This window comes from Prenolepis imparis, unplaced genomic scaffold (genome assembly GCF_030444845.1).
Source record: "Prenolepis imparis isolate NDT839.2.m4 unplaced genomic scaffold, iyPreImpa1.0 SCAF_5, whole genome shotgun sequence".
Lineage (NCBI taxonomy): Eukaryota > Metazoa > Arthropoda > Insecta > Hymenoptera > Formicidae > Prenolepis > Prenolepis imparis.
Window position 1 is genome coordinate 632,942 of NW_028141163.1, and position 12,658 is coordinate 645,599.

Consider the following 12,658-nt stretch of genomic DNA (forward strand, 5'->3'; position numbering starts at 1 on the left):
AATAAGGTTGCGTCGCTTAGGGTCAGCGGTAAAAAGTATCGATTTCTAATATTTTAAGACGAGCCAAAAATGCATCGATTATACATTTTAATAGTACATTGATTACAGAATCTTTTGGTGCCAAACAGACACCAGCGTACAAATTTTTTAACTTGATATACATAAAATAATGTTGCGTCGCATAGGGTCAGCGGTAAAAAAGTATCGATTTCTAATATTTTAAGACGAGCCAAAAATTCATCGATTATACATTTTAATAGTACATTGATTACAGAATCTTTTGGTACCAAGCAGACAACAGCGTACAAATTTTTTAATACGATAAACATAAAATATGGATGCGTCGCACAGGGTCCGCGTCAAAAAAATATCAATTTCTAATATTTTAAGACGAGCCAAAAATTCATCGATTATACATTTTAATAGGACATTGATTACAGAATCTTTTGGTACCATGCAGACACCAGCGTACAAATTTTTTAATACGATAAACATAAAATAAGGTTGCGTCGCATAGGGTCAGCGGTAAAAAGTATCGATTTCCAATATTTTAAGACGAGCCAAAAATTCATCGATTATACATTTTAATAGTACATTGATTACAGAATCTTTTGGTACCAAGCAGACAACAGCGTACAAATTTTTTAATACGATAAACAGAAAATAAGGATGCGTCGCACAGGGTCAGCGGTAAAAAGTATCGATTTCCAATATTTTAAGACGAGCCAAAAATTCATCGATTATACATTTTAATAGTACATTGATTACAGAATCTTTTGGTACCAAGCAGACAACAGCGTACAAATTTTTTAATACGATAAACATAAAATAAGGATGTGTCGCACAGGGTCCGCGTCAAAAAAGTATCGATTTCTAATATTTTAAGACGAGCCAAAAATTCATCGATTATACATTTTAATAGTACATTGATTACAGAATCATTTGGTACCAAACAGACACCAGCGTACAAATTTTTTAACTTGATATACATAAAACAAGGTTGCGTCGCATAGGGTCCGCGGTAAAAAAGTATCGATTTCTAATATTTTAAGACGAGCCAAAAATTCATCGATTATACATTTTAATAGGACATTGATTACAGAATCTTTTGGTACCATGCAGACACCAGCGTACAAATTTTTTAATACGATAAACATAAAATAAAGTTGCGTCGCATAGGGTCAGCGGTAAAAAGTATCGATTTCCAATATTTTAAGACGAGCCAAAAATTCATCGATTATACATTTTAATAGTACATTGATTACAGAATCATTTGGTACCAAACAGACACCAGCGTACAAATTTTTTAACTTGATATACTTAAAATAATGTTGCGTCGCATAGGGTCAGCGGTAAAAAAGTATCAATTTCTAATATTTTAAGACGAGCCAAAAATTCATCGATTATACATTTTAATAGTACATTGATTACAGAATCATTTGGTACCAAGCAGACACCAGCGTACAAATTTTTTAATACGATAAACATAAAATAAGTATGCGTCGCACAGGGTCAGCGGTAAAAAGTATCGATTTCCAATATTTTAAGACGATCTAAAAATTCATCGATTATACATTATAATTGTACATTCATTACAGAATCATTTGGTACCAAACAGACACCAGCGTACAAATTTTTTAACTTGATAAACATAAAATAAGGATGTGTCGCACAGGGTCCGCGTTAAAAAAGTATCGAATTCTAATATTTTAAGACGAGCCAAAAATTCATCGATTATACATTTTAATAGTACATTGATTACAGAATCTTTTGGTGCCAAACAGACACCAGCGTACAAATTTTTTAACTTGATATACATAAAATAATGTTGCGTCGCATAGAGTCAGCGGTAAAAAAGTATCGATTTCTAATATTTTAAGACGAGCCAAAAATTCATCGATTATACATTTTAATAGTACATTGATTACAGAATCTTTTGGTACCATGCAGACACCAGCGTACAAATTTTTTAATACGATAAACATAAAATAATGTTGCGTCGCATAGGGTCAGCGGTAAAAAAGTATCAATTTCTAATATTTTAAGACGAGCCAAAAATTCATCGATTATACATTTTAATAGTACATTTATTACAGAATCATTTGGTACCAAGCAGACAACAGCGTACAAACTTTTTCATTTGCTATACATAAAATAAGGATGCGTCGCACAGGGTCCGCGTCAAAAAAGTATCGATTTCTAATATTTTAAGACGAGCCAAAAATTCATCGATTATACATTTTAATAGTACATTGATTACAGAATCTTGTGGTACCAAGCAGACAACAGCGTACAAATTTTTTAATACGATAAACATAAAATAAGGATGCGTCGCACAGGGTCCGCGTCAAAAAAATATCAATTTCTAATATTTTAAGACGAGCCAAAAATTCATCGATTATACATTTTAATAGGACATTGATTACAGAATCTTTTGGTACCATGCAGACACCAGCGTACAAATTTTTTAATACGATAAACATAAAATAAGATTGCGTCGCATAGGGTCAGCGGTAAAAAGTATCGATTTCCAATATTTTAAGACGAGCCAAAAATTCATCGATTATACATTTTAATAGTACATTGATTACATAATCTTTTGGTACCAAGCAGACAACAGCGTACAAATTTTTTAATACGATAAACATAAAATAAGGATGTGTCGCACAAGGGTCCGCGTCAAAAAAGTATCGATTTCTAATATTTTAAGACGAGCCAAAAATTCATCGATTATACATTTTAATAGTACATTGATTACAGAATCTTTTGGTGCCAAACAGACACCAGCGTACAAATTTTTTAACTTGATATACATAAAATAATGTTGCGTCGCATAGGGTCAGCGCTAAAAAAGTATCGATTTCTAATATTTTAAGACGAGCCAAAAATTCATCGATTATACATTTTAATAGTACATTGATTACAGAATCTTTTGGTACCAAGCAGACAACAGCGTACAAATTTTTTAATACGATAAACATAAAATAAAGATGCGTCGCACAGGGTCCGCGTCAAAAAAATATCAATTTCTAATATTTTAAGACGAGCCAAAAATTCATCGATTATACATTTTAATAGGACATTGATTACAGAATCTTTTGGTACCATGCAGACACCAGCGTACAAATTTTTTAATACGATAAACATAAAATAAGGTTGCGTCGCATAGGGTCAGCGGTAAAAAGTATCGATTTCCAATATTTTAAGACGAGCCAAAAATTCATCGATTATACATTTTAATAGTACATTGATTACAGAATCTTTTGGTACCAAACAGACACCAGCGTACAAATTTTTTAACTTGATATACATAAAATAATGTTGCGTCGCATAGGGTCAGCGGTAAAAAAGTATCAATTTCTAATATTTTAAGACGAGCCAAAAATTCATCGATTATACATTTTAATAGTACATTTATTACAGAATCATTTGGTACCAAGCAGACAACAGCGTACAAACTTTTTCATTTGCTATACATAAAATAAGGATGCGTCGCACAGGGTCCGCGTCAAAAAAGTATCGATTTCTAATATTTTAAGACGAGCCAAAAATTCATCGATTATACATTTTAATAGTACATTGATTACAGAATCTTTTGGTACCAAGCAGACAACAGCGTACAAATTTTTTAATACGATAAACATAAAATAAGGATGCGTCGCACAGGGTCCGCGTCAAAAAAAATATCAATTTCTAATATTTTAAGACGAGCCAAAAATTCATCGATTATACATTTTAATAGGACATTGATTACAGAATCTTTTGGTACCATGCAGACACTAGCGTACAAATTTTTTAATACGATAAACATAAAATAAGGTTGCGTCGCATAGGGTCAGCGGTAAAAAGTATCGATTTCTAATATTTTAAGACGAGCCAAAAATGCATCGATTATACATTTTAATAGTACATTGATTACAGAATCTTTTGGTACCAAGCAGACAACAGCGTACAAACTTTTTCATTTGCTATAAATAAAATAAGGATGCGTCGCACAGGGTCCGCGTCAAAAAAGTATCAATTTCTAATATTTTAAGACGAGCCAAAAATTCATCGATTATACATTTTAATAGTACATTGATTACAGAATCTTTTGGTACCAAGCAGACAACAGCGTACAAATTTTTTAATACGATAAACATAAAATAAGGATGCGTCGCACAGGGTCAGCGGTAAAAAGTATCGATTTCCAATATTTTAAGACGAGCCAAAAATTCATCGATTATACATATTAATAGTACATTGATTACATAATCTTTTGGTACCAAGCAGACAACAGCGTACAAATTTTTTAATACGATAAACATAAAATAAGGATGTGTCGCACAGGGTCCGCGTCAAAAAAGTATCGATTTCTAATATTTTAAGACGAGCCAAAAATTCATCGATTATACATTTTAATAGTACATTGATTACAGAATCTTTTGGTGCCAAACAGACACCAGCGTACAAATTTTTTAACTTGATATACATAAAATAATGTTGCGTCGCATAGGGTCAGCGCTAAAAAAGTATCGATTTCTAATATTTTAAGACGAGCCAAAAATTCATCGATTATACATTTTAATAGTACATTGATTACAGAATATTTTGGTACCAAGCAGACAACAGCGTACAAATTTTTTAATACGATAAACATAAAATAAGGATGCGTCGCACAGGGTCCGCGTCAAAAAAATATCAATTTCTAATATTTTAAGACGAGCCAAAAATTCATCGATTATACATTTTAATAGGACATTGATTACAGAATCTTTTGGTACCATGCAGACACCAGCGTACAAATTTTTTAATACGATAAACATAAAATAAGGTTGCGTCGCATAGGGTCAGCGGTAAAAAGTATCGATTTCCAATATTTTAAGACGAGCCAAAAATTCATCGATTATACATTTTAATAGTACATTGATTACAGAATCTTTTGGTACCAAACAGACACCAGCGTACAAATTTTTTAACTTGATGTACATAAAATAATGTTGCGTCGCATAGGGTCAGCGGTAAAAAAGTATCAATTTCTAATATTTTAAGACGAGCCAAAAATTCATCGATTATACATTTTAATAGTACATTTATTACAGAATCATTTGGTACCAAGCAGACAACAGCGTACAAACTTTTTCATTTGCTATACATAAAATAAGGATGCGTCGCACAGGGTCCGCGTCAAAAAAGTATCGATTTCTAATATTTTAAGACGAGCCAAAAATTCATCGATTATACATTTTAATAGTACATTGATTACAGAATCTTTTGGTACCAAGCAGACAACAGCGTACAAATTTTTTAATACGATAAACATAAAATAAGGATGCGTCGCATAGGGTCAGCGGTAAAAAGTATCGATTTCTAATATTTTAAGACGAGCCAAAAATGCATCGATTATACATTTTAATTGTACATTGATTACAGAATCTTTTGGTACCAAGCAGACAACAGCGTACAAACTTTTTCATTTGCTATACATAAAATAAGGATGCGTCGCACAGGGTCCGCGTCAAAAAAGTATCAATTTCTAATATTTTAAGACGAGCCAAAAATTCATCGATTATACATTTTAATAGTACATTGATTACAGAATCTTTTGGTACCAAGCAGACAACAGCGTACAAATTTTTTAATACGATAAACATAAAATAAGGATGCGTCGCACAGGGTCCGCGTCAAAAAAATATCAATTTCTAATATTTTAAGACGAGCCAAAAATTCATCGATTATACATTTTAATAGGACATTGATTACAGAATCTTTAGGTACCATGCAGACACCAGCGTACAAATTTTTTAATACGATAAACATAAAATAAGGTTGCGTCGCATAGGGTCAGCGGTAAAAAGTATCGATTTCCAATATTTTAAGACGAGCCAAAAATTCATCGATTATACATTTTAATAGTACATTGATTACAGAATCTTTTGGTACCAAACAGACACCAGCGTACAAATTTTTTAACTTAATATACATAAAATAATGTTGCGTCGCATAGGGTCAGCGGTAAAAAAGTATCGATTTCTAATATTTTAAGACGAGCCAAAAATGCATCGATTATACATTTTAATAGTACATTGATTACAGAATCATTTGGTACCAAACAGACACCAGCGTACAAATTTTTTAACTTGATATACTTAAAATAATGTTGCGTCGCATAGGGTCAGCGGTAAAAAGTATCGATTTCCAATATTTTAAGACGAGCCAAAAATGCATCGATTATACATTTTAATAGTACATTGATTACAGAATCATTTTGTACCAAACAGACACCAGCGTACAAATTTTTTAATACGATAAACATAAAATAAGTATGCGTCGCACAGGGTCCGCGTCAAAAAAGTATCGATATCTAATATTTTAATATGAGCCAATAATTCATCGATTATACATTTTAATAGTACATTGATTACAGAATCTTTTGGTACCAAGCAGACAACAGCGTACAAATTTTTTAATACGATAAACATAAAATAAGGATGCGTCGCACAGGGTCCGCGTCAAAAAAAATATCAATTTCTAATATTTTAAGACGAGCCAAAAATTCATCGATTATACATTTTAATAGGACATTGATTACAGAATCTTTTGGTACCATGCAGACACCAGCGTACAAATTTTTTAATACGATAAACATAAAATAAGGTTGTGTCGCTTAGGGTCAGCGGTAAAAAGTATCGATTTCTAATATTTTAAGACGAGCCAAAAATGCATCGATTATACATTTTAATAGTACATTGATTACAGAATCTTTTGGTGCCAAACAGACACCAGCGTACAAATTTTTTAACTTGATATACATAAAATAATGTTGCGTCGCATAGGGTCAGCGGTAAAAAAGTATCGATTTCTAATATTTTAAGACGAGCCAAAAATTCATCGATTATACATTTTAATAGTACATTGATTACAGAATCTTTTGGTACCAAGCAGACAACAGCGTACAAATTTTTTAATACGATAAACATAAAATATGGATGCGTCGCACAGGGTCCGCGTCAAAAAAATATCAATTTCTAATATTTTAAGACGAGCCAAAAATTCATCGATTATACATTTTAATAGGACATTGATTACAGAATCTTTTGGTACCATGCAGACACCAGCGTACAAATTTTTTAATACGATAAACATAAAATAAGGTTGCGTCGCATAGGGTCAGCGGTAAAAAGTATCGATTTCCAATATTTTAAGACGAGCCAAAAATTCATCGATTATACATTTTAATAGTACATTGATTACAGAATCTTTTGGTACCAAACAGACACCAGCGTACAAATTTTTTAACTTGATATACATAAAATAATGTTGCGTCGCATAGGGTCAGCGGTAAAAAAGTATCAATTTCTAATATTTTAAGACGAGCCAAAAATTCATCGATTATACATTTTAATAGTACATTTATTACAGAATCATTTGGTACCAAGCAGACAACAGCGTACAAACTTTTTCATTTGCTATACATAAAATAAGGATGCGTCGCACAGGGTCCGCGTCAAAAAAGTATCGATTTCTAATATTTTAAGACGAGCCAAAAATTCATCGATTATACATTTTAATAGTACATTGATTACAGAATCTTTTGGTACCAAACAGACACCAGCGTACAAATTTTTTAACTTGATATACATAAAATAATGTTGCGTCGCATAGGGTCAGCGGTAAAAAGTATCGATTTCCAATATTTTAAGACGAGCCAAAAATTCATCGATTATACATTTTAATAGTACATTGATTACAGAATCATTTTGTACCAAACAGACACCAGCGTACAAATTTTTTAATACGATAAACATAAAATAAGTATGCGTCGCACAGGGTCCGCGTCAAAAAAGTATCGATATCTAATATTTTAAGATGATCCAATAATTCATCGATTATACATTTTAATAGTACATTGATTACAGAATCTTTTGGTACCAAGCAGACAACAGCGTACAAATTTTTTAATACGATAAACATAAAATAAGGATGCGTCGCACAGGGTCCGCGTCAAAAAAAATATCAATTTCTAATATTTTAAGACGAGCCAAAAATTCATCGATTATACATTTTAATAGGACATTGATTACAGAATCTTTTGGTACCATGCAGACACCAGCGTACAAATTTTTTAATACGATAAACATAAAATAAGGTTGCGTCGCATAGGGTCAGCGGTAAAAAGTATCGATTTCTAATATTTTAAGACGAGCCAAAAATGAATCGATTATACATTTTAATAGTACATTGATTACAGAATCTTTTGGTACCAAGCAGACAACAGCGTACAAACTTTTTCATTTGCTATACATAAAATAAGGATGCGTCGCACAGGGTCCGCGTCAAAAAAGTATCAATTTCTAATATTTTAAGACGAGCCAAAAATTCATCGATTATACATTTTAATAGTACATTGATTACAGAATCTTTTGGTACCAAGCAGACAACAGCGTACAAATTTTTTAATACGATAAACATAAAATAAGGATGCGTCGCACAGGGTCAGCGGTAAAAAGTATCGATTTCCAATATTTTAAGACGAGCCAAAAATTCATCGATTATACATATTAATAGTACATTGATTACATAATCTTTTGGTACCAAGCAGACAACAGCGTACAAATTTTTTAATACGATAAACATAAAATAAGGATGTGTCGCACAGGGTCCGCGTCAAAAAAGTATCGATTTCTAATATTTTAAGACGAGCCAAAAATTCATCGATTATACATTTTAATAGTACATTGATTACAGAATCTTTTGGTGCCAAACAGACACCAGCGTACAAATTTTTTAACTTGATATACATAAAATAATGTTGCGTCGCATAGGGTCAGCGGTAAAAAAGTATCGATTTCTAATATTTTAAGACGAGCCAAAAATTCATCGATTATACATTTTAATAGTACATTGATTACAGAATCTTTTGGTACCAAGCAGACAACAGCGTACAAATTTTTTAATACGATAAACATAAAATAAGGATGCGTCGCACAGGGTCCGCGTCAAAAAAATATCAATTTCTAATATTTTAAGACGAGCCAAAAATTCATCGATTATACATTTTAATAGGACATTGATTACAGAATCTTTTGGTACCATGCAGACACCAGCGTACAAATTTTTTAATACGATAAACATAAAATAAGGTTGCGTCGCATAGGGTCAGCGGTAAAAAGTATCGATTTCCAATATTTTAAGACGAGCCAAAAATTCATCGATTATACATTTTAATAGTACATTGATTACAGAATCTTTTGGTACCAAACAGACACCAGCGTACAAATTTTTTAACTTGATATACTAAAAATAATGTTGCGTCGCATAGGGTCAGCGGTAAAAAAGTATCGATTTCTAATATTTTAAGACGAGCCAAAAATGCATCGATTATACATTTTAATAGTACATTGATTACAGAATCATTTGGTACCAAACAGACACCAGCGTACAAATTTTTTAACTTGATATACTTAAAATAATGTTGCGTCGCATAGGGTCAGCGGTAAAAAGTATCGATTTCCAATATTTTAAGACGAGCCAAAAATGCATCGATTATATATTTTAATAGTACATTGATTACAGAATCATTTGGTACCAAACAGACACCAGCGTACAAATTTTTTAACTTGATATACTTAAAATAATGTTGCGTCGCATAGGGTCAGCGGTAAAAAGTATCGATTTCCAATATTTTAAGACGAGCCAAAAATTCATCGATTATACATTTTAATAGTACATTGATTACAGAATCTTTTGGTACCAAACAGACACCAGCGTACAAATTTTTTAACTTTATAAACATAAAATATGGATGCGTCGCACAGGGTCAGCGGTAAAAAGTATCGAATTCCAATATTTTAAGACGTGCCAAAAATTAATCTTATATACATTTTAACAGTACATTGTCTGCACATTATCACGAGTTATGCGTGACTGCATGCATATATCGCGGTAATATATGTCGAAACTCATTTCTACTGCGCATTTCGTATGACAAAATCTGCATCACGATCATTTTACGATTGTTGATTGATTTTCGAAGGGAAAGAATAGTTTTCGGACTATTTTAAAAGTATGCTAAAGCCATCTGAAGTTATGTTTCATCAAAATATTTTTTTATCTAAAAATAGCACGCAATAATTTTTAGCGTGTATTTTCTCACCTTCGACGTCAAAATCCTACATGGCCGCAGCAAATGCCAAGGAACCTTAAAAAATTAAATAATATAAATAATATAAATAATATTTAAAACTTTTTAATTATATTTAATAATATATTTTATAATTCTGAAAAAATACTACTTAATATTATATTCCTTCTTTTCTATTTCTGTCTTTTTCTCTCTTTCACCCTCTCTTTTATTTATTCTCTTTTTCTTATTTAATTTCAAATAAAACTTCCTTCTTTTTTCCTCTTCATTTTCCTTTATCTTTTTTCTTTTCTTCTCTCTCTCTCCCTCTCTTTCTTTCTTTATCTATTAATAATATAATTAATAATATACAATTCATCTCTTTAACTTTAATAAAATATTTAAAGATAATTTACTTTATTTTATTTTCCTTCTTCTCTCTTTTTCTATAATCTTTTTTTTCTCCCTCTCTTTTGCTTAATATTTCTCTTCTTTTATTTTAAATAAAGCTTTGTTTTCTTTTTTCTCTGTATTTCTATCTCCCTCTTTTTCTCTCTTTCTATTATTCTTTATCTATAAATGATAAAATTAATGCTATAATTAATAATTATAATTCGTCTCCTATGCCCTTACACGACAAAATTAAAATCATTCAAATTAAAATGAATTGTACGCTGTGATTAGTGTGCTGTGATTGATCAAATCTGAAATTATGATGATTCTAATAAAATTTCAAATTTAACAAATCATAGCCACGGATCATTTTAAACTGAACATTTTAATTCTGTCACGAAAGTAGCCCATTTAACTTTAAATAAAATATTTAAAGGATTATTAAAATTACAATAATATTCGAACAATTAAAAAATTAATACCTAATAATTATTATAATCTGATATATTCCTTATTCTCTCTTTTCCTTCAATCATTTACCTTTTTTCTTTTACTCTCCATCTCTTCTTTAATTTTAAATAAAACTTTTCGCTTTTTTCTACTTTTCCTTTTTCTTTCTCTCTCCTTTATTCATTTTCACTCTCTTATTTCCTTTTCTTATATTTTAAATAAAACTTTCTTCTCTTTTTCTCCTTTTCTTTTTTCTCTTTTTTATTTCCACTCTTTTTCTCTTTAGTCTCTTTCTTTCTATTCTTCTATATCTACTAATAATATAATTAATAATATAATTTATGTTTTCATTAAGAACTTTATAAATAAAACATTTTAAAAAACTATAATATTCAAATATTTAAAAAATCTAATAAAAATATTATTACCTAATTTTAAATTCATTCTTCTCTTTTTCTTTACCCTTTTTCACTCTTTCTTCCTATATTTTACTTATTCATCCTCTTTTCTAATTTTAAATAAAGCTTTCTACTCTTTTTTCTCTTCTTCCTTTTTTTCACTCTTTTTTCTCTCTCTCTTTCTCTCTCTCTCATTCTTTCTATTCTTCTCTATTTATTAATAATATAATTAATAACATAATTAATAATTAATAATTAATAATTAGGTTCTTTTTTAACATTAATAAAATAAAACAAAAACAAATTAATTAAAAAGTTACTAAAATTATAATACTATTGAAACATTTAAACAATTCAATAAAAATTTTATTACTTAATATATTCCTTCTTCTCCCTTTTCCTTTTTCTTCTTTTCTTTTCTTCTTTCTCTTTTGCTTATTCATCCTCTTCTTTAATCTTAAATAAAGCTTTTTTTTTTCTACTCTCCCTTTATCTTTTTCTCTTTCTCTTCTTCTATTTTTGTCTATTAATAATATAATGCATCTCTCCTTTATATTAACTATAAATAAAATATTTTAACAATTATTAAAGATATAATAATATTAAAACATTTAAAAAATTTAATAAAAATATTATCTAATATTATATTTTTTCTTCTCTCTTTTCCTTCAGTCATTCAATCAATCCTTTTTCTTTATTTCTTTTGCTTATTCTTTCTCTTCAATTTTAATTAAAAAGCCTTCTTCTCTTCTTCTCCTTTCTCTTTTTCTCTCTTTTTTTTCCTACTCTTTTTTCTCTCTTTCTATTCTTCTCTATCTATGAGTAATAAAATTAATGGTATAATTAAAAAAATAATTGGTCTTTTCTATAACTATAAATAAAACATAAAAAAATTTATTAAAACTAATAATATTTAAACATTAACGAAGTAATATATAATTTAGTAATATTTTAATATTTTAATATTCTATAAGTAAATTAAATAATATTAATTATCAATAAAATTAAATAACATTAATAATATTTAACTATAGTACTTTATTAATAATATCTACACAACAATAACGCATAAAACTCTTGATAAAATAATGTAAATTGGATTAAATAATGCTTTATTTATTACATTTATAAAATATATATACTTTACTACACATACCTTTCTCTCTATTCTTTCCTACTTCCTCTTCCTCCTTTCTTCGTCTTCTTTATCTATATTTTCTTTAATTTAATTTAATGATATGTACACATAATATCATGTATATCATAATATAAACCACAATAATTGCATTCACAAATTGAATACACTATTAACCTC

The 12,658-nt window shown here is 29.6% G+C and overlaps 1 protein-coding gene and 1 long non-coding RNA gene across 3 annotated transcripts in view; one reads left to right on the forward strand and one right to left on the reverse strand.

Moving 5' to 3' along the window:
* The window catches only part of LOC145936350 (centromere protein I), a 232,001-nt gene that overhangs the window by 56,389 nt on the left and 162,954 nt on the right, over window positions 1-12,658 (forward strand). The window lies entirely within an intron of this gene.
* Window positions 9,513-11,511, reverse strand: LOC145936416 (uncharacterized). Of its 2 annotated transcripts, none has more exons than XR_014425391.1 (4): window positions 11,374-11,511; window positions 11,036-11,256; window positions 10,275-10,675; window positions 9,513-10,180 (listed from the first exon to the last, which is right to left on the reverse strand). It is a non-coding gene; the product is annotated as an uncharacterized LOC145936416 (long non-coding RNA). The 2 variants fall into 2 exon arrangements; XR_014425390.1 differs by having other exon boundaries at window positions 11,036-11,259.